General features: G+C 42.5%; 1 non-coding gene across 1 annotated transcript; it reads left to right on the forward strand.

Annotated features, from left to right (window-relative positions):
- The first annotated feature begins 1,087 nt into the window (after positions 1 to 1,087).
- Positions 1,088 to 1,224, forward strand: LOC114816413. Its single transcript, XR_003764186.1, has one exon. It is a non-coding gene; the product is annotated as a small nucleolar RNA SNORA7 (small nucleolar RNA).
- The last annotated feature ends 22,603 nt before the right edge of the window (positions 1,225 to 23,827 follow it).

Below are 23,827 nucleotides of genomic sequence, written 5' to 3' on the forward strand. Positions count from 1 at the left end.
CTTTCCACTAAGGAACTACAGGGATTGGGTTTTCCCTATTCCTTTTCTACTTTAATTTTAGTCTCTCCCTGTAGACTCTAAGTTTTCCTTTAGCAGAAATCACATCTACCAACTCTATTTTGTTGTTTTCTCCCAAGCACTTAGTACAGGGTTCAATAAAGATTAGTGATTGATCGACTGGAAGGAATATTCACATAATTTCACTGACAATACAAGATCAATCAACCAATAATAGTTACTGAGCACTTGTACATTAGTATGTATACAGAAGTTTTTAATGGTATTTGTTAAATGCTTGCTATGTGCCAGGCATTGTACTAAATTTATCAGGTGGGACATGGTCCATATCCCACCTTGGGCTCACGTCTTAACCCCCATTTTACAGATGAGGTAAATAGAGCACAGAGAAGTTAAGTGACTTGCCTAAGATAACTGAGCAGACAAGTGACAGAGTGGGATTATTTATGTATGGTTATATATATATATATATATACATGAATGTATATATGTATTCATTCTCTCAGCTTTATTAAGAAAACCAAGAAAAACTGGAGACCTCTGTATTCTAAATTCTCTAAATCAAAATTCAAAAAAAGAAGACTCGGTGATTAAAATTGATGATATCTAGAATCTGAATTCAATCATCAATAAAATTATTGCTCTATAAATTGAATTATACATTACTTTCCTTCTTCCAAGGTAATAATAATAATGATGACTTTTGTTAAGTGCTTACTCTGTGCCGAGCAGCGTTCTAAGCACTGGGGTACATACAAGGTAATCAGGTTGTCCCACATGGGGCTCACAATCTTAATCCCCATTTTACAGATGAGGAAACTGAGGCACAGAGAAGTCAAGTGACTTGCCCAAAGTCACACTGCTAATCAATAGCAGAGTTGGGATTTGAATCCATGACCTCTGACTCCCAAGCCCATGCTCTTTCCACTATGACACGCTGCTTCTCTATAGTGGTAGTGAGTCTGGGGGAGGGGCGGCGGGCAGGTGATCTCTTTGTTGGCATTGGAGTCACGGTTAGATAGATCTTGGAATTGGGTTAGGAATATAGTTTGAGTTAGGACTAGAACTTCCCCTCTCAGTGTAGCACTGGAGAGTTTCCAGTACTCTACCAGTCTCAGCTATGAGAGGCAGAGTCAAGCAGAGGCCTAGCCATTCCATTCCTAGCTTGGGCAGTGGCTAGCGAGAGGAAGGCAATCTGCTAAAAGTCAAAACTCACCCATGCTGGGAAGCTGTGGCATGGGACAGTGGCGAGACTGGAGACTCATGCTTACTGTGTGGAAGAATGCAATGGTAAACCACTTCTGTATCTTTTACCAAGAAAACTCTATGGATACACTACCAGAATGATTGCAGATGGAGAGCAGGACTTTCTGGAAAAGATGCATCCGTGGTGTCGCTATGGGTTGGAAATGACTCAAAGACATAAGACAAGGACTAGAACTAGGGAGTTAGAAGTTTTCTTCTGGGAGGTAGGTGGTCTCTTGGTACATGAGGTTGGAAGCTAGGATACCCATGTACTAATTGCATTTCTTCCAGTTACCTACTGTATGACTGGTGAGAAATAAGATCACTAGGCCCCAGTTCCTTCATCTTTACAATGAAGATAAAATCTCTACTCTTTGTGAATATCAAATAGGACAGGGTTCAGTCGGATCATCTCGTATCTATTGCAGCTTTAGGCCCTTGGCAAGTGTTTAGTGAATATCATGATAATTTAAAACAATATTAATTTTGACCTATTGAGTGTTTGAGATTTGACATTTGATGATTGGTCAGTAATCAATGTGAGAATTTCAACTAGTCGTGATATTGATTCCTCCTTTTGACACATCTTGACCATCATATTCATTGCCGTGTTTCATTTTTGATGCTATCACATTGAAGCCCCATGTGGGACAGAGATTGTGTCCAAACATCTTGTATCCCTCCCAATATTTAGAATATAGTAGTTGCTCAATAAATATCATTTTAAATCTATGTAATAGTAGTAATCACTTAATCGTATTTATTGAGCATTTACTGTGTGCAGAGCTCCTTACTAAGTGCATGGGAGAGTATGCTATAACAGAGTTGGTAGACACGTTCCTTGTCCACAATGAGCTTATAGTAGTAGTGGTATTTTTTGAGCACCCACTTGTTGAGATGCAGTTTTCTAGATGCTTAGGAAGTACAGAATAATTTAGTGATATTTACTCTGCTCACAGAGGACTTACACTAAAATGGGGGAGGCAAACAACATTAATTACACCTAGCGCCGTCAAAATAAATAGAGTTGATATATATACACATATACAGAGAAGTAGCGTGGCTTAGTGGAAAGAGCCCGGGCTTGGGAGTCAGAGGTCATGGGTTCAAATTCTGGCTCTGCCACTTGTCAGCTATGTGACTGTGGGCAAGTCACTTAATTCTCTGTGCCTCAGTTTCCTCATCTGTAAAATGGGGATTAATTGTGAGCCTCAAGTGGGACAACCTGATTACCCTGTATCTACCCCAGCTCTTAGAACAGTGCTCTGCACATAGTAAGTGCTTAACAAATACCAACATTATTATATATGTATATATGAATATAGGTGTGTGTGTGTATGTGTTTGCTAAGGAAGGGATAAATTAAGTTCATATATAATCATAACAATGATAATAATGATTGTGGTATTCGCTGTCGACCCCTGGGCCACGTCCTCCTGTGGTCCTGGAATGCCCTCCCTCCTCACCTCCGACAATCTAATTCTCTTCCCCTCTTCAAATCCCTACTTAAAGCTCACCTCCTCCAAGAGGCCTTCCCACACTGAGCTCGCCCCTTTTTTTCCCTCTGCTCCCTCTACCCCCCCCTTCACCTCTCCGCAGCTAAACCCTCTTCTCCCCCCTTTCCCACTTCTCCTCCCCCCCCTTCCTCTTCCCTCAGCACTGTAAGCATCCGCCCAACTGTATATATCTTCATCACCCTATTTATTTTGTTTAATGAGATGTACATCACCCTGATTCTATTTATTTGCCATTGTTTTTATGAGATGTTCTTCCCCTTGACTCTATTTATTGCCATTGTTCTTGTCTGCCTGTCTCCCCCATTAGACTGTAATCCCGTCAAAGGGCGGGGACTGTATCTGTTGCTGATTTGTACATTCCAAGCGCTTAGTACAGTGCTCTGCATATAGTAAGCGCTCAATAAATACTATTGAATTAAGTGCTTATTATGTTCCAAGCATTGTATTAAGAACTAGAGTAGATTCAAGATAATCAGATCCCACATGGGACTCACAATTCTATTCTAGATAGGAGGGACTGCTAGAGTTAACTGAAGGGTGATATGATTGGGGTGGTGGGGGGCTCATTCATTCAGAGAAAGCTTTTGAAGGAGGTAGGATTTTAAGTAAGATGAATGTGTGGTTTTGCAAACAATGAGGCTTGGACAAACTTCTCTTCCATGTTATTTGTGCACAAAAATAGTTTCCTTGCTGTGTTAATGTTTTTCTTCCATACAAAACCTCCTGTCTGTTTCATATCCTCTTCCTTTGTACAGTCAGTTCTGCTTTAGTACTTGATTGCATTATGCAATTTGAATAGAATAGGGAACACTCATTATTATTATTAACAATAATAACAATAATAACAGTAATAATTATGATAGTTGTTAAGTGCTTATTATGTGTCAAACTCTATTTTATATGCTGGAGTAAATACAAATTAATCAGTTTGGACAGAGTTTCTGTCCCACATGGGGCTCACGGACTAAGTAGGAGAATGAACAAGTACTTAATCTATGTTGTAAAGATGAAGAAATTGAGGCACAGAGAATTTGAATGACAAGGTCATGCACAGGCACAGGCAATTAGCAGAGCTGGGATTAGAACTCAGGTCCTCTGATTCCCAGCCTATGCTCTTTCCCTCAGAACATACTGCTTCTCTTCCCACAATCCAGCTCATTTAGACACGATGCAATCCATATGTCGATGGCAGTAAAGATGAAGAGTTAGAAAAAATGGTTTTGCACATGCACACAGAACCAGTCAATAAAATGTGAGTTTTCTATAACATGAGATTTTCCAAGAATACAACACTGACATTATAGGAGAACTCACTGTACCCAGTCTTCACAAATCTTCACGATCAGCCTGCCAAGTGTTATGTTGCCTAATTGAAATGTGAAATAACGAAAATGTGCTCTAAAGGATCCTGGTTTTCTCATTTCAAGCGGTTATATATTGAGCACTTACTGTGTTCAGAGCACTTGGGAGTTTGGAAAACTGGTCTCATTGTGTAATAGTGGGTCACTTCAGAAACTGCAGCTTGGAGCTAATCATTTATTTGGGGTGGATGGTAAGCAGAGAAATCATCAGAAAACAGTGAAGGAACTAAAAGCAATGATCACTGTTAAATCTGTGTCCTTTTGCTATCAATCAAATTGGTATTTTTTCAGAGTTAAATAGATTTGCCTCATAAACAAGCAAAATCTATGCCTCTGATCTAAGTTTTTTGAAACCTCAGTATTGATATTTAAGTATCTTTAACCACTTTTTCGAGTTGAATTATGTCAGGGTTATGCTGAGACCAAGAATACAAAGCTGTCTTGACATTCTGTTATAAATCCATGCATGAATATTTGGGAGAGAATACATTATGAAAGTGATGAATATATAGTTTTTAATGATGGCAAATTCTTTTATTTTTAATCTCTTGATTGACTCTTTTAAGGCGTTAAAACATATATTAGTGACATTGCCTCATTTCCAAATGATCAGAGCTACAAAGAGGTTAAATAGCCCAAAGCCATGCTTTCAAGTGTTAATTAAATACTAGCAACTCATCCGTGAGTATAACCCTGAAAGAATGGTGGAGTTCTGTGTGTGGACTTCACACAATGGAAATGTGTGGGTAGATGCCATCTGCGGTGTGGAGTTGGTGGAAACAAAAAGATGTTTGAAGATAGGGAGAATTTCTTACAGATATGACATAATGGAAAGGATCTGAAAGTCATCAATCACGATGGTGGCATAAATCACAGTCAACAACAGCCCAAAGCCAAGGGATGTCAGGGGCCACCCAGATTTTGTCAGGCCCTTTGGCATCAGCACTTTTGTGCTTCCTACCACCATTCCTTTGTAGGCCCTCCGTTTCACTGGATGGGGAAGACCAAGAAAACCTGCACCTCCCCAGCGACCGCTAAGGAGAGCATTATTATTGCACACGCTAACAGGCAGTCAAAGCGCATTTGTCCTTTGACATGGATGACAATCGATGTAATTGCAGGGTGCCAACCCCGCCAGATGTTGCAGGATCTCATAACCGTGTTAGCAGAACCATGCTGCTCTCTGAGGACCAGAACAATATAGGCCAATCTAGGGCACCACTGAGAATCAGTAACTCCCATGTGGACATCTGGCCCAAGAGTCACATTAGTATCCGGGCTTCAAATGCCTTCTGCTCAATTTTCTCTCCCCGCCTCATTTTAAGCACTGGGTCCGTGCACAGATTGGAAAACAAAATCACTCCCATCAAGAGAAGAATGGCAGAAAGGATAGATTAAACCACTCATTTAGAATTTGACAAGGCGAAGTGGGATAATTTCATTTCTTAGGCTGATGGGTAATACATGAACATGCTGCTTCCTGGGGATTGAAGGACCTCCCAGCCAGCCGCTTAGAGGCTGCATTTGCCAAGCTGGAGTAGGGTTGATCACCAAATCGTCCATTTACCTGCTTTGTGGGTTCCCAATCCAGAAACTCCCATCAGTTTTGAGAACTCCAAGAGGTTGGTCTGGAGTTTGGTTAGGCAAAAAGTGTCCTAGAAGTCCTACTCCAAACTATATTAACCGTGGGAAGGCTTCTCTATTCTAGATAGCACCCTCTTATGTGGAATTTCTGGGACAGAGCCTCGATTATCTGCATACTCCTTTTCCCCAAGGCTTTCATGTCTGAAGGGCATGCTGTGAGTTTTGGTGGAACTGGATTCCTCCTTGGAACTTCCAAAAGGGACCTAGTATCACAATAATAATAATAATATTTGTTAAGCACTTAGTATGTGCCAATCACTGTTTGAAGTACTGGGGGTACATATAAGATAATCAGGTCCCACATGCGGCTCACAGTCTAAGTCAGAGAGAACACAAATGTTGAATCCCCATTTTGCAGATGAAGGAACTGAGGCATAGGGAAGTTCAGCGCTTAGTACAGTGCCTGGCACAAAGTAAGCGCTTAACAAATATCATTATTATTAAGTGACTGGCCCAAGGTCATCCAGCAGGTAAGTGGTTGAGTCAGGATTAGAACCCAGGTCCTCTGACTCCCAGGCCTATGAACTGTCCAATAGGTCACACTGTTTCTCAATAGTTCCTTCTTCATAATGCCCTTCAGCTTGCCAGCCCTTCAAATGGATAGCAGAGGCAGAATCTCTGGGCCAGTTCCAGAGACCTGAAGCTCTCAGAGTGTGGATTGGAGGACTCTTCCGTTTCTTCAGGGTTGTTGACATTTTTCTGTTCTCTAGGCCTCAGGATTGAAAGACCGTCAGTAGAGGGATCAGTTGGTTCCTGGAAGGTAACATTCCTGAACAACCTTTGGATAATGTAATGATAATAATGATAATGATTAATAATAATAATAATTATGGTATTTAAGTGCTTTCTCTGTGCCAAGCACTGTTGTAAACACTGAGGTAAATAAAAAAATAATCCTGTATGGCGCTCACATTCTTAAATCCCTGATTTATAGATGAGGTAACTGAGGCCTAGAGAAGTGAAGTGACTTGCCCAAATTCACACAACGGACAAGTAGCAGAGTGGAGATTAGAACCCATGTCCTCACCCATGCCAAGCTCTTGCCACTAGGCCATGCTGCTTATACTACCTGTGACAGAATAGGATGATTTTTTTATTTTGTTAAACTAAACTATGTTCCTAAATCCCCATTTTCTCTTATTTAGAATCCCCACAATAGTAGAAGGTTTTTTTTTCCACCCAATGCCCATTTCCAATTGTACATAAAACACCAGATTTTAGTACGTGCAAAATCTCTAAGCAAGCAGGCATTGATAGATAAGGCAAGTCTTGATTTGATGTGAATTGATTGGAACTACTCTGCTTGAAAGACTAGTATCTCCAAAAGCATCTCGATTTTCCAAGCTGCATTGACAAGTTTTACATGATTTTTAAACATGTAGAAATGTCTATACTACGGAGATGTTGGTGAATCTACTATATGCACTGGTTATCATAATACAGTCCTCTAGACTGTAAGCTCAGTTTGGGCAGAGAATGTGTCTATTTTATTGTACTCTTTAAATTGCTTAATGCAGTGCTCTGAACAGTAAGCACTCAATAAATACCATTCTATTCATTCATTCATTCAGTAGTATTTATTGAGCGCTTACTATGTGCAGAGAAATGTACTAAGCGCTTGGAATGAACAAGTCGGCAACAGATAGAGACAGTCCCTGCTGTTTGACGGGCTTACACTCTAATCGGGGGAGACAGGCAGACAAGAACAATGGTAATAAATAGAGTCAAGGGGAAGAACATCTCGTAAAAACAATGACAATTAAACAGAATCAAGGAGATGTACATTTCATTAACAAAATAAGTAGGGTAATGAAAATATATACTCGTTGAGCAGACGAGTAGAGTGCTGAGGGGATGGGAAGGGAGAGAGGGAGGAGCAGAGGGAAATGGGGGGAAAAGAGGGTTTACTTGCGGAGAGGTGAAGGGGGGTCGGTAGAGGGAGTAGAGGGAGAAGGGGAGCTCAGTCTGGGAAGGCCTCTTGGAGGAGGTGAGTTTTAAGTAGGGTTTTGAAGGGGGAAGAGAATCAGTTTGGCGGAGATGAGGAAGGAGGGTGTTACAGGACCGCGGGAGGACGTGGCCCAGGGGTCAACGGCGGGATAGACGAGACCGAGGGATGGTGAGGAGGTGGGCAGCAGAGGTGCGTAGCGTGAGGGGTGGGCAGTAGAAAGAGAGAAGGGATGAGAGGTAGGAAGGGGCAAGGTGATGGAGACCCTTGAAGCCTAGAGTGAGGAGTTTTTGTTTGGAGCGGAGGTCGATAGGCAACCACTGGAGGTGTTTAAGAAGGGGAGTGACATGCCCAGATCGTTTCTGCAGGAAGATGAGCCGGGCAGTGGAATGAAGAATAGACTGGAGTGGGGCGAGAGAGGAGGAAAGGAGGTCAGAGAGAAGACTGACACAGTAGTCTAGCCGGGATATAACGAGAGCCTGTAGCAGTAAGGTAGCCATTTGGGTGGAGAGGAAAGGGCGGATCTTGGCGATATTGTAAAGGTGAAACTGGCAGGTCTTGGTAACGGATAGGATGTGTGGGGTGAACGAGAGAGACGAGTCCAAGATGACACCAAGATTGCGGGCCTGAAAGACGGGAAGGATGGTCGTGCCATCCACGGTGATAGGGAAGTCTAGGACCGGGTTTGGGAGGGAAGATGAGGAGCTCAGTCTTGCTCATGTTGAGTTTTAGGTGGCGGGCCAACATCCAGGTGGAGACATCCTGGAGGCAGGAGGAGATGCAAGCCTGAAGGGAGGGGGAGAGGACAGGGGTGGAGATGTAGATCTGTGTGTCATCTGCGTAGAGATGGTAGTCAAAGCCGTGAGAGTGAATGAGTTCACCGAGTGAGTGGGTGTATGGAGAACAGAAGAGGGCCAAGAACTGACCCTTGAGGAACTCCAACAGTTAAAGGATGGGAGGGGGAGGAGGCGCCAGCGAAGGAGACTGAGAATGACCCGCCAGAGAGATAAGAGGAGAACCAGGAGAGGATGGAGTCCGTGAAGCCGAGGTGAGATAAGGTATGGAGGAGGAGGGGATGGTCGACAGTGTCAAAGGCAGCAGAGAGGTCAAGGAGGATCAGAATGGAGTAGGAGCCATTGGATTTGGCAAGAAGGAGGTCACGGGTGACCTTAGAGAGAGCAGTCTCGGTAGAGTGGAGGGGATGGAAGCCAGATTGGAGGGGATCCAGGAGAGAATGTGAGTTAAGGAATTCTAAGCAGCGATTGTAGACGACTCGTTCTAGGATTTTGGAAAAGAAGGGTAGTAGGGAGATAGGGCGATAACTGGAAGGGAAGATGAGGTCGAGAGTGGGTTTTTTTAGGATGGGAGAGACGTGGGCATGTTTGAAGGCAAAGGGTAAGGAGCCATTGGAGATTGGTTAAAAATAGAAGTTAGACTGTGAGCCTGTTGTGGGCATGGATTGTCTCTATTTGTAGCTGAATTTCATCTCCCAAGGTCTTAGTACAGTGCTCTGCACACAGTAAGCTCTCAATAAATATGATTGAATGAACGAATGATAGACTGACATTAACATAATAACTTCTATTCTTGTTCTACATGTACCTGGTGGAAAATCATCTTGTACAAAATGAAAACATCTCTGCCCATATCCCTAATCCTTGTGTGTTTCTCATTTGGGATCCATGACTTGTATACGAGCGTATCTTCTGTTGGAATGATATTACTTTTGCATCAGGGCTCTGGAGGACGTATCATAAGATTGGGATGATGCAAAGGAAGGCCTGACTCTTCTCTATAGGCAATATGATACCAGAAATTCCCATTGAATTCAGAGGGAATACCTAAAGTTTCGGTTACGCTAAGGCTTACCAGCACCTCTGGGCATAGCCTAGTAATAGGAGTATAATAATAATAACCATTATTATGGTACTTGTTAAGCACTGCTATGTGCCAGGCACTGTACTAGGCACTGAGGTAGGTACATGCAAATTGGGTTAGACACAGTTCCTGTCCCATGTGGGGCTCACAGTCTCAATCCCCATTTTACAGATGAGGCAACTGAGACCCAAAGAAGTGAAGTGACTTGCCCAAGGTCACACAGCAGACAGGTTGCAGAGCTGGGATTAGAATCCATGCCCTTCTGACTCCCAGGCCCGTGCTCTATCCACTATGCCATAGTATTCACTGAACTCTTGCTTAGTGCTGAACCCTGTTCTAAACCTGGGTTGAATGCAAAATAATCTAATTTGGACAAGATCCCTAACCCACAAGGGGGATCTTGAAGAACCAAGCCCAGAAGGAATATTTTTTGCCAGAAGAGAACATTTCCCAGCTTCATCAGCCTTTCAAATTCCTTTACATCCCTGGAACTTCTGCCCCACATTATGGTATCGAGAGCAATCCCAGCAGTTAGAGCACCCACACCTCTTCCTGGATACATGGAATGTGGGGAGTCCCATACTTGGGCAGTTCAATTCAGTCGGATTTATTGAGTGCTTACTGTGTGTTGCATAGAGAAATCACATTAAAAGTAAGAGGGTAAACAGGTATTTTATCCCCATTTTACAGATGAGGAAACTGAGGTTAAGGAACTTGCCTAAGGTCACAAAACAGGCAAATAGTCATTAAGAGTATAGAACCTAGATCCTCCTGACTCTTAGGCCCAGGGTCTTTTTACTTCTAGGCCACACTCCTACTCAGTTCTGACACCAGGTCACCTATCTACCACCCTCTAATAACTTCTCCACATGTCACAGAAAAGCACATTGAAGAAGAGGTGAAAGAATCACTAAAGTATCATGAACCTAAGCCACATGAGCTCAGACCAAAAGAGAGAAGAATGTGGTTGTTTCCCTTCCACTTTTCCCAAGGGAAGGACAATTGCATCCTCGGGAGTTCTTGGTGCAAGAATGGACTCTAGATCAGCTGATAACATTCTCTATGCTCTTTGAGACACAACCAAAGGCATCGCTGTTGTCTCGGAGTTTAAACTCCAAGTCAGAAAGACAAAATGTATTAATCTTTCTGGAGTGATGGTCCTCCTTAACTGAGGTATAGCTTTGTTCAAATGATTAGTGTTTCATTTGAAACTATCATGAATGATCTCCCTAAAATCTCTCCTGCTCCTCTCTGCTCCCTCCCTCCTTCTGTTCCTTCTTCAGGTCTCCCATCCTTCCCAGCAGTATCACAAGAGGAGACCTCCTGCCTTCTCTCAAAATCTACCCCTTCCACTTGCGCATCTGACTCCATCCCTTCGTACATTATTAAAACATTTGCCCCTTCCCTTCTTCCCTGCATGACCTCCATTTTCAACTATTCGCTCTCCAATGTCTTTCATTCATTCATTCATTCAATAGTATTTATTGAGCGCTTACTATATGCAGAGCATGTCTTCTTATCCCAGCTTTCAAATAATGCCCATGTCTTCCCATCCTGAAAAAAAACAAAAAAACCTCCCTTGACTCCATGGCTCCCTGCAGTTATCACCCCATTTCCCTCCCACCATTCCTCTCCATACTCCTTGAGGAAGTTGTCTATGCCGCTGCCTCCAGTACCTCTCCTGCAATTCTCTCCTTGACCCCCTCCAATCTATCTTCTGTCCTCTTCAAGACACAGAAATTGCCCTCTCAAAGGTCACAAAAGATCTCCTTCTTGTCAAATCCAGCAGCCTGTATTCCACCATTCTACACTGTTGACCACCCTATTCTACTGGAAACATTATCCAACCTCCTCTTTGCCGACATTCTCCTTTCCTGGTACTCTTATCTCTCTGGCTCCTCTTTCTCAGTCTTTTCTGTGGGTTCCTTCTCTGCCTCCCTCCCCCTAACTATGGCTGTCCCTGTGTGACCTTGGGCAAGTCACTTCACTTCTCTGTGCCTGTTACCTCATCTGTAAAATGGGGATTAAGATTGTGAGCCCTATATGGGAAAGGGCCTGTGTCCAATCTGATTGTCTTGTATCTACACTGGCAGTTAGTACACGTGCCTGTCACATAGTAAGTGCTTAACAAATACCATTAAAAAGAAAAACTGCCAGCATTTGGTCTGGCCAGCTACTGCTAGCTCCAAGTCCTCCCTTCGTGATAGACTGTGGCCCGGGGTCAGGGGTGGGGTGGGGGGCTTGTTTCCGGGAATAGTAACCCCAGAGATCCCACTAATCCCAGTGTTATGGCAGTTCCCCACACATGCATCCTGACCCTGTTTGTTGCTGGTCCTGGGATCTTGCGTTTGCTATACTGTTGTGCTGTACTCTCCCAAGCACTTATTACAGTTCCCTGCACACAGTAAGAGCTCAATAAGGCACTGTACTAACCCCTTGGGAGGATCTGATAGATACCTCCTCTGTAAAATGGAGACTGAGACTGTGAGCCCCACGTGGGACGGGGACTGTGTCCAACCTGATTTGCTTGTATCCACTCCAGTGCCTAGTACAGTGCCTGGTACATAGTAAGCCCTAACAAATACCACAATTATCATCATTATTATTCAATATTTATTAAGGGCTTACTTTGCGCAGAACACTATATAAGCGCTTGGGAGTTGATAGACGCGTTCTCTGACCACAAGGAGCTCCTAGTCGCTAGAGAGGAATTTCTAATTTCGAGAGGAGCTCATAGTTGAGGATCTGGTAGAGGGGGTGGGGGTGTGGACATGCACAATGGAGGATGAGACTAGGATGGGGGAGCCCTGGTAGATAGTAGAGCTCACAGGTGCATCCATGGGCTAATTGAGGTTAGTCTGGGCTAAATAAAAGACTATTTGTCATCTTTCTCAAAAGAACCTGTTTTAATTCAGTACCAACAGTATATTTCATCTTTTATAAAATTCCAAGAAGATAGCTTATAAATTATTCAATAATTAAGTAGGTACAATTACTTCAGCAGCTATGATGAATTTATAGGATATGCTTTGACTACTCTATGTGAAGTGTACCGAACGATGTAATCCCAAAGAGAAAAGTGGAGGTCTGCAATACAATAACCCGAGCTGGAACTAAAAAAGGGAAAAATAATTAACAGAACTCTCTGTCAAAGAGTAAAATGCTTGGGGCACCTGCCTTTTTCTAGCATGTATGCAGATGGTAACGCATTTAATGCTAGTAAGGGTAATGTATTTAAGAATGAAGGATTTGATTACCCTAAGAAATTATAATATTAACCAAGCCTGGGGACTAGTATTGATCTCAGATGATTACCATCAGTGAAACTGCTTCCTAAATCACAATACATTTTATTTTTAAAATATACTTTTCTAATGCTAATTTTCCAGAAGTGCTTATAGAGTGAGGAAAATGCACAGAATTAAATATATTTATAGAATATTTTAATAGGCACAGATTATTTTCCAAAAACCTGAGAATATATTTCAACTAAGTTCCGACAATTGTAAAATAACATTATTGAAATGTTATAGTCAAGGTTTACCAATTAACTTCTGAAATTCCATCTTTTGAGATATAACACCAGACCAAAATTGTCTATTGAAAAAAAGAATTCACTAAGCTTTATACTGCTCTCGGATTTTCTAGGTTAGGAAGATTTTATTGTTGTCAAAAAAATACCCAATTCATATCCACATTTAGTTCTATTGATGAAAAGCAACTCTCTCCCTACCTACAATTATGGTGATGACTTTTTATTTAGACGATACTGTGGTTGAAAATAAGTAACCAGAGTATGGCCTAGTAGATAGAATACAGGCCTGGGAGTCAGAAGGACCTGGCTTTTACTCCTGGCTGCACAACTTGTCTGCTCTGTGATCTTGGGCAAGTCATTTCACTTCTCTGTGCCTCAATTTCTTCATTGAAAATGGGGGATTAAGAATGTGAGCCCCTTGTGGGTCAGGGACTGTGTCCAACCTGATTAACTTATATCTACCCTATCGCTTAGTACAATCACCGTGGATGGCACGACCATCCTTCTCGTCTCTCAGGCCCGCAATCTCAGTGTCATCCTTGACTCATCTCTCTCGTTCACCCCACACATCCTATCCGATACCGAGACCTGCCGGTTTCACCTCTACAATATCGCCAAGATCCTCCCTTTCCTCTCCACCCAAACGGCTACCTTACTGCTACGGGCTCTCATTATATCCCGGCTAGACTACTGTGTCAGCCTTCTCTCTGACCTCCCTTCCTCCTCTCTCGCCCCGCTCCGGTCTATTCTTCACTCCGCCGCCCGGCTCATCTTCCTGCAGAAACGATCTGGGCGTGTCACTCCCCTTCTTAAACAACTCCAGTGGTTGCCTATCAACCTCCGCTCCAAACGAAAACTCCTCACTCTAGGCTTCAAGGCTCTCCATCACCTTGCCCCTTCCTACCTCTCCTCCCTTCTCTTTCTACCGCCCACCCCCGCACGCTCCGCTCCTCCGCCGCCCACCTCCTCACCATCCCTCGATCTCGCCTATCCCGCCGTCGACCCCTGGGCCACGTCCTCCCGCCGTCCCGGAAGGCCCTCCCTCCTCACCTCCGCCAAACTGATTCTCTTCCCCTCTTTAAAACCCTACTTAAAACTCACCTCCTCCAAGAGGCCTTCCCAGACTGAGCTCCTCTTCTCCCTCTACTCCCTCTGCCACCCCCCCTTTACCTCTCTGCAGCTAAACCCTCTTTTTCCCCTTTTCCCTCTGCTCCTCCACCTCTCCCTTCCCATCCCCACAGCACTGTACTCGTCCGCTCAACTGTATATATTTCCATTACCCTATTTATTTTGTTAATGAATTGTACATCACCTCGATTCTATTTAGTTGCCATTGTTTTTACGAGATGTTCTTCCCCTTGACTCTATTTATTGCCATTGTTCTTGTCTGTCCGTCTCCCCCGATTAGACCGTAAGCCCGTCAAACGGCAGGGACTGTCTCTATCTGTTGCCGTCTTGTTCATCCCAAGCGCTTAGTACAGTGCTCTGCACATAGTAAGCGCTCAATAAATACTATTGAATGAATGAATGAGTACAATGCCTGGAACATAGTAAGCTCTTAACAAAAACTGTAAAAAAAGAAAAGAAAAGAAAAGGAAAAAAACTTGCTTACCCAGAATGGATAGAAGGGAAAACAAATAGGTGATAGGTGCAGGCAGTTTTCCCATTGCACACATTTTTACCAGAAGCAGCATGGCTCAGAGGAAAGAGCTCGGGCTTGGGAGTCAGAGATCGTGGGTTCTAATCCCAGCTCCGTCACTTGTCAGCTGTGTGACTTTGGGCAAGTCACTTAACTTCTCTGGACCTCGGTTACCCCATCTGTAAAATGGGGATTGAGACTGTGAGCCCCACGGGGAACAACCCCCAGTGCTTCGACCAGTGCTTTGCACACAGTAAGTGCTTAACAAATATCATCATTATCAGTATTATTATATAAAATGCTACTGGGGAGTTAGAGGAGCTTCTCTAAATGTTGGTATTTATCCATATTCTTCTCAAGACAGCTCCTAAGCACACAGCAGAACACAACTCTAGACTTTATATTGTACTCTCCCAAGTGTTCTGCACACAAGTAAGTGCTCAATAAATACCATTATGACGATACCTAGGATCTGCATGGGAAATACACTCACCCTTGGTAGGTCCCTGAAAACAAGGTGCATGATGTCAGCATGAACTCACTTCTTAATGAACACTGGCTGGGGGAGAATCACTTAAAGTCACTACCGTTTTTCACGGAGGCATGCACAACCAGCCCCACCTTTGAGCCTGTCTTAGGAAGCCTGATGTTCAATCATGTTTACTGAAAAGAAAAAAAAAAGAAAAAAACTTGCTTACCCAGAATGGACAGAAGGGAAAACAAATAGGCGATAGGTGCAGGCAGTTTTCCCATTGACGATTTCCATGTTTATTGAGCACTTACTGTGTTCAGACCACTGTACTAAGCCCTTGGGAGAGTAAAATACAGCAGAGTTGGTAGACATGTTCCCTGCCCACAATGAGCACAGAGCAGCAGTATGTTCTAATGGTTAGAGCATAGGCCTGGGAGTCTGAGGACCTACGTTCTAATCTCAGCTCTAACACTTGTCTCTATATGACTTTACACTTAATTTCAAAGGGGCCCTGGATACTTCAGTTGTAAAATGGAGATTAAGACTGTGAGCCCCATGTGGGACCTGGACTGTGTCCTACCTGATTAGCTGGTATCTTTCATTCATTCATTCATTCATTCATTCATTCAATTGTATATATTGAGCGCTTGCTGTGTGCAAAGCACTGTACCAACGCTTGGGAGAGTAAAATACGGCAACAAACAGACACATTCCCTGCCTACAAGGAGCTCACAGTCTAGAAAGGGAAACAGATATTAATATACATAAATAAATAAATTAATAATGTTGGTATTTGTACATATATATATATACATATGTGCTGTGGGGCTGGGAGGGAGGATGAATGAAGGGAGCAAGTCATTATCTACCCCAGCGTTTAGTTCAGTGCCTGGCACTTAACCAATACCATTGAGAAGAAGCGTGGCTCAGTGGAAAGAGCTTAGGAGTCAGAGGTCGTGGGTTCTAATCCTGGCTCGCTACTTGTCAGCTGTGTGACCTTGGGCAAGTCACTTCACTTCTCGGTGCCTCAGTTACCTCATCTGTAAAATGGGGATGAAGACTGTGAACCTCACGTGGGACAACCTGATTACTCTGTATCTACCTCAGTGCTTAGAACAGTGCTTGGCACATAGTAAGCGTTTAACAAATACCAAAATTATTATTATTATTAAAAAACTAAGCTTGCAGTTTAGAGGGGGAGAAATACATTAAAATATATATAAGTATTGTAGGGCTGAAGGTGGGGTGAATAAAAGATGCAAATTGCAAGGGCGATGTAGAAGGGAGTGGGAAAAGAAGAAATGAAGGCTTAGTTGGGTAAGGCTTCATAGAGATGTGTTTTTAATAAGGCTTTGAAGGTCGGGACAGTGATAGTCTGACGACTATGAAGAGGGAGGGAGTTCTAGGCCAGAGACAGGATGTGGGCAAAGGGTTGGCCGCAAAATGGACACGATCAAGGCACAGTGTGTAGGTTGGCATTAGAGGTGTGAAATGTGTGGGCTGGGTTGTAGTGGGAAATCAGAGAGATGAGGCAGGAGGGGGCAGGGTGATTGAGTGCTTTAAAGCCATTGATAAGAAATTTCTGTTTGATGCAGTTGTGAATGTGCAATGACTGGAGGTACTTGAGGAGTGGGAAAACATGGCCTGAACATTCCTGTAGAAAAATGGTCTGGGCAGCAGAGTGAACTATGGATTGAAGTGGGGAGACACAGCAGGCAAGGAAGTCAGCAAGGAGGCTGAGGCAGGAATCAAGGCGGGAGTGGATAAGTGCTTGGATTTACAGCATGGTGTAGTGGATAGAACATGGGCCTGGGAGTCAGAAGGTCATGGGTTCTAATCCTGACTCCACCATTTGTCTGCTGTATGACCTTGGGCAGGTCATTTCACTTCTCTGTGCCTCAGTTACCTCATCTACAAAATGGGGATTGAGACTGTGAACCCCATATGAGACAGAGAGTGTGTCCAACCCGATTTGTTTACATCCACCCCAGATCTTAGTAGAGTGCTTGGCACATAGTAAATGAGCTCGTTGTGGGCAGGGACTATCTTTGTTGCTGAATTGTACTTCCCAAGCACTTAGTACAGTGGTCTGCACCCAGTAAGCACTCAATAAATGCAATTGAATGAATAGTAACAAATACAACCATTATCATTATTATTGTTATCATTTACCTGGTAGCAGTTTGGATGGAGAGGAAAGGGTAGATTTTAGCAAAGTTGTGAAGGTTGGATTGACAATATTTGGTGATAGATTATGTGATGGAAGGAAAGGACATCAGACTTTGCTGACTCCAGTTTTGATGTCCTGAATCACTGGTGGGCTGAGAATAATCCCCAGAATACAAGCAGGCTAATGGCAGGCGGAGAAGCTGTTTGGCCTAGTGGAAAGAGCACAGGCCTGGAAGTCAGCAGACCTGGGTTCTAATTCTGGTTCTGGCCTGCTGGACTTCTTTTAACTTCTCTGTGCCTTAATTTCTTCCTCTGAAAAATGGGGATTAATTACTGGCCTTTGACTGTGAGACCCATGTGGGACAGGGACTGTGTCTGACCTGATTGATCCTGTATCTACCCCAGTGCTTAGTACAGTGCCTGGTGCAGAGGAAGTGCTTAACAAATGCCACTGTTATTAACAATGTTATGATGGTAGGAAGGAGGAAGAAGGAAGCAGAGTCTCTCACGCTGCCAGACATCAGCTACCAGGACCAAACTCGGAAAGAATCAGTCATATTTATCAAGCACTTAGTGTGCACAGAGCATTGCACTAAATGCTTGGGAGAGTAGCAGCGTGGCTCAGTGGAAAGAGCCCGGGCTTGGGAGTGAGAGGTCATGGGTTCGAATGCCAGCTCTGTCACTTGTCTGCTCTGTGACCTTAGGCAAGTCACTTACTTCTCTATGCTTCAGTTACCTCATCTGTAAAATGGAGATTAAGACTGGGAGCCTCACATTGGACAACCTGATTACCTTGTATCTACCCCAGCACTTAGAACGGTGTTCTGCACATAGTAAGTGCTTAACAAATACCAACATTATTATTATTATCATTATTATTATTATTATCAGGTTGAACAAAGTCCCTGTTCCACATGGGGCTCCCAGTTTCCCAAGTCCTTACTACAGAGAAGCAGCATGGCATAGTGGATAGAGCATGGGCCTGGGAGTCAGAAAGTCATGGGTTCTAATCCCAGTTCCACCACTCATCTGCTGTGTAACCTTGGGCAAGTCACTTCACTTCTGTGGGCCCCAGTTACCTCATCTGGAAAATGGGGATTAAGACTGTGAGCCCTATGCAGGACAGGAACTGTGTCCAACCGGATTTGCTTGTATCCACCCTAGTGCTTAGTACAGTGCTTGGCACATAGTAAGTGCTTAACAAGTACCATAATTATTATTGTTCTTAGAGTGCTCTGCCTACAGTAAGCACTTACTAAATACAATTGATTGATTGATTATGGACTCCTCTGGGAAATTTCTTCAACTTTGGGATCCCTCACAGCACACATGTTCATTCAGTTGCTTCTAAAGGCATCTCTTTCATCAGGGTCATGGAGAGCTGCAAGGTGTTGACGACACAACATTGACTTTGCTTTAAGTAGCTCTTTAATCTCGGAGTCATTCTCCTCAAACCAGTCCTGGTAGTGCCGACATTCTAATGCATGTCTGGTAGAGAGTTTCCCATTCAATAACTAGCAGAATGCTAAGGCACAAATGAGAGTTTAAACATTTGGGTGATGATCAACTCCCATATACCATGTAGACAAAGAATGAGTAATGAGAACTGAACCAGGAAGGAATTTCATAGGGAATCACATCCTTCTATTGTGTGATCAGGGCCATTATTGAGGACATTTTTGACACCTTAAATGTTCTCTGAAAGCTACTAACTTAGTCTTTGTTCTCCAGCTAAAAATAAATGATTCCATCAATCACTGAAGATTTATTCCCAATGCAATCTCCTAAAAATTTCAAACCTTTGCATCAGGCTTCTTTAAATATTCTCTCCTCATTTCAATGGAGTCCTTTTCAGGAGCAGCACTTTCTCTTAAAATTTACTTGACAGTATAATGTAAATTAAAACGGCATCAGGAGGATATTAGTGTGAATTCCTTTCTCCTGAAGTGGCAGAGTTGGCCTTGAATTCATTTGATTCAGTCAGACTTGCCCAAATCAGTCAGAATCAGAAAACTTCATCCAGAGGGACCCAAAGAGTTCCCCTGCTTTAGATGAACAGAGTAAGTTTTCTTTGAATGCTCCCAGTATCGTGAAGCACGATTCACTCCTCTGGTACTAACTTTCTCACTTTACTTCAATCTCATCTATCTCACAGGTGACCTCTCCCCGACATCCAGCCTCTGGCCTGGAACGTACTCGCTCCTCGTTATTACTCTCCCCGACTTGGGAGGCTTTTGAAGGCATACCTCCTCCAAGAGGCCTTCCCTGACTAAGCCTTTTTCTCCTCTTCTCCCTCTCCCTTCTGTGTTGCCCTGACTTGCTCCCTTTATCCAACTCCACTCCCAGCCCTACAGCACTTACGTACGTATCCGTAATTTATTCAAATTAATGTCTGTCTCCCCCTCCAGACTGTAAACTCACTGTAGGTTAGGGATGTGTCTGTTTATTATCATATCGTACTCTCCCAAGAACGTAGTACAGTGTTTTGCACACAGTAAGTGCTCATTAAATACGATTGACTGATTGACTGACCATTTGGGAGCCGGGCAGCTGACATATTCCTTAGTGAAGCTACTGGTCAGTCCAGCAGTTGCGCCCCTCTGCCCTTACTTTCAAGGGTCCTTATGCAGCAAGGGATATGTAGGTCCCAGACGTAACCCGTAGTCTTCCTGAGGAGCCTGCACCAAGCTGTGGATGCCCCTGGAGTAATAATAACAATAGTATCTGTTAGCGTTTATGTTCCAGTCACGTTCTAAGCCTTTAGTAAATACAAAATAATCAGCAGCGTGACACAGTAAATAGAGCATGGGCCTTGGAGATAGAAGGACCTGCGTTCTAATCCTAGCTCTGCAACTTGTCTGCTGTGTGACCTTGGGCAAGTCACTTCTCTGTGCCTCAGTTTCCTCATCTGTAAAATGGGGATTCAGACTATGAGCCCCACGTGGAACACGAACTGCATCCAATCTGATAAACTGTATCTACTCTAGCACTTGGAAAAGTGCTTGGCACATGGTAAGTACTTAACAAATATCATTATTATTATTATTGTTTGGTTAGACACGGTCCTGGTCCCACATTGGACTTAGAGTCTTAATCCCCATTTTACAGATGAGGGAACTGAGGCACAGAGAAGTTGAATGACTTGCCCATGTTCCCCCAGCAGACAAGTGGCAGTGCAGGGATTAGAACCCAGGTCTTTCTAAAACCCAGGCTTGTGCTCTTTGTACTAGGTCATGCTGCTTCTCATGCTGCTAGAGTGACAGAGGGATCCAACTAGAGAATTCCTCCGAATTGTAAGCTCCTCGTGGACATGGAATATGTTTACCAACCCTGTTATAGTGTACTCTCCCAAGTTCTGCATACAGTAAGTGCTCAATAAAGGTGCCTGATTGATTTAGAATTCACCCAGCCCCTTCACAGGGTCTCTGAAACAAGGAACGGGCTTGAATCTCGCTGAATCAGAATCAAGACAGTACAACCTGGGCAGTACATCTGGAGAATGGAGAGCTCGCACTGGCCCCGTAATCCTCCCCTCAACAGAGACAAGTCAGCCACAATAGCAGAGCCAGTGAGGGGGATGGCGTGGGTGCTTGCATTGCCTTGAGAGGATGTTTAGGGGTGCCATTTGGAGAACTAAACCGTAAAATCCAGTGAATTCAGGATGGCAGTGATTAATAAAGAAAAATATATTGACCTCTTCCCTATGGCAAGCCTACATGGCTTCGTGGGAGGTCAAGAGGTTTAGCAGAGGGAAGTGGTCCAGGGTCTGGACAGGGCAGCATCCCCACTTCCGGCTCCATTGCCCCCCCCCCTCCCCCCCCCAGTCCTTGGCAACAGAGCCCAAAAGGACAGACAAGATGGGGAATGACCTCCAAGCCCTAAGCCTTTTCCCAGCACATGGATTAGGCACCCGGAGGCAGTTCCCTAGCTCTTGCAGTGACCCTTCTAGCCTCTAGCCACTGCTTCTGGACAAAAGTGCCCTGAAACTAGACCCTATGTGACCATTGCGGGAAACAGCGCAGATCAGGAGCTGCGCCACTGCAGTTCTCTTGAATCACCATTTCCCAATCTGTCCCACAATTAGGCGATAAGTCCAGAAACTGAACCGTCTTCTTGACCCAGTTCTTCACCTGTGGGAGTGTGATAGTCTTAGAACCCATTCGCAGCTGGGCCCTGGGCAACTAAAGCAGAGTGACATTTTTCATGCCCTGCAAACCAAAGTTTCCAAACTAGAACAAATTATTGCTGTAGGATAGCGATACAAATTTCAAATAAGGTAGAAAAATGTATAATGAGACTCCATAGTTTATAGTTACAGAAATTTCTACATTTTAGAGCAATGCAAAAACCATGAAACTTTTTTAAAGCCTTAGAAAGCATGATAGCTTCTGTTACCATAAAAAGAACATAAGAATCTCAAACACAAAGGTGGACTTTCTTGAAATATCTATTTCTGTCCAAATGCAGTTCTTAAAGAAATAAAGCCAGATAACTATTCAATATATCATGTGTGATAACTGGAGACCTAGGTAGCATCAAAAATGGAACTATAAAAAAATTCAGTTTCTCTTTTACAGCAACTACTAATAACAAAATTTACTGACTTGAGTTTCTTGTTCTTTTACAGCAGTTAATAGATATGCTAAATCCACTAACTGAATGATAATCCTTAATGAAGAATTGAATACAAAATAAAAGTAAATTTGAAAGTAGAATAATTTGGCAAAATTCAGCTGTCTTGATCAGTCAGTTTTACATATTGGAATAGCCTTTTTCACTGTCCAGTCTTTATCAAAAATCAACATTTTCCTCTTCAAAGGGGAAGGAACTAAAGAAAAGTTTAGTGTACTTTAAAACACTTAATTTTAAATGAAAATTCAATCGTGATAATCACAGTTTTGATAGTTACCTTTTAAGTTTTACACACACTACATTTTCTTTTTTCTCTTGTCCAAAATTGTTTATTTTAAATCATGTAGCACATTTCTCTTAAAAGCAGTAAACCTACATGACTTGACAGAGGGTATTTTGGAGTGCTGCTTCATTTGTGCAATATGGAATTTAAAAAAAAATCTGCAGAACATTTTTTATTGAAATCCTCTAAATCAGCACAAAGATTTCCAGGACTCACACACTCATCTTGGAATTAGCTTAATAAATTATCTTACTTAGAAAACTGTTTCGATTCCTAATATGAATTGAACATTTCCAGAAATTTCCAGAGACTCTTATGCTGAGGAAACATTTTTTCTCATTACTCTCATCATTTGGAAATGTACAGGAATAAATCAATCAAAATTTAATTGGATTTCAGAAAAGATAGGAACTCGGTATAAGATATATTGAAATTGTTTATGTGCAATCCAGCAAGTAAAATGTGGATAATCATTCACAAAACATGATTTCTAGAAATCTGAGTTTTTTTTAAAAAAAACCTTCAAATAAGCCTCAACTATAAATGCTTACTTTCTAACTTTAAAGATTTTTATGAAATGGACATTTTACATTTTAGTAGTCTTCATACTTCGCTTACATCTTTTAACTAAAATGTTTCAATTCTGTAGCAATTCTATTTTTTATTTTCTTTGCCTGAACTATTCATCTTACTTTTACTTGCTGCTTCAAAACACTCTCAGGAATCCTGCTTCTTAAGAAGTTTTCTGTGGGCTGTTGGCTTTGACTTTTGGAAATAATAGTACAGTGCACCAGGAAAAAAGCAAAGCTTTTGAGGATTCACAGCATGAAGCCAAAAGAATAATAAAGCATTTTATCACAGTTAGGTTATCTTTATCCTTAACAGTTTGATATAACCTGTGAATCAAACATTTGCCAAACATTCCTAGTAGGACTGCCAAGCATCTGTGCTAACATCCCAAACAAGCTTTGGGGTTATAAAGTTATTTGCACAGGTTTTTCGGTTACTCTGTTTCAAGAGAAATGAAGCGTATCTCTTTCCTATCTGTAAGTTAGAAGCCCAAATTGTCCCGAGGGATTGTTCTTCTAGACACATAAGAGAGATGACACATGTAATTATGATTTCTGATTTGTTTATTAAATGATGAGGAATATCCAAATTGACAAAATTATACTTTATTCCATATTTTCCATATTTTTCTTTTCCCAATAAGCTCTTGCCTGTCCTTGAATGCTCATTTCTGTTTCGAAGGATAAGGTAAATCAGAAATCCAGACAATTTAATGGTTTTAGATTATGTGTTCATTTTCTACCTCAATTTGTAAAGCACTTTCTATACCATGATAGTGGTTGTGTTCCCACTAATTTTCACAAACATTTGGAGGTTTCATTTAAGATTTTGATATTATTATGGTAAAATGAAGTGTTGACCTTGAAGTGAAATTGCTCTAATTTGTAACAAGAATTATGCCAAAGATTCAAAATCTTAG

Source organism: Ornithorhynchus anatinus, chromosome 1 (genome assembly GCF_004115215.2).
Source record: "Ornithorhynchus anatinus isolate Pmale09 chromosome 1, mOrnAna1.pri.v4, whole genome shotgun sequence".
Classification (NCBI taxonomy): domain Eukaryota; kingdom Metazoa; phylum Chordata; class Mammalia; order Monotremata; family Ornithorhynchidae; genus Ornithorhynchus; species Ornithorhynchus anatinus.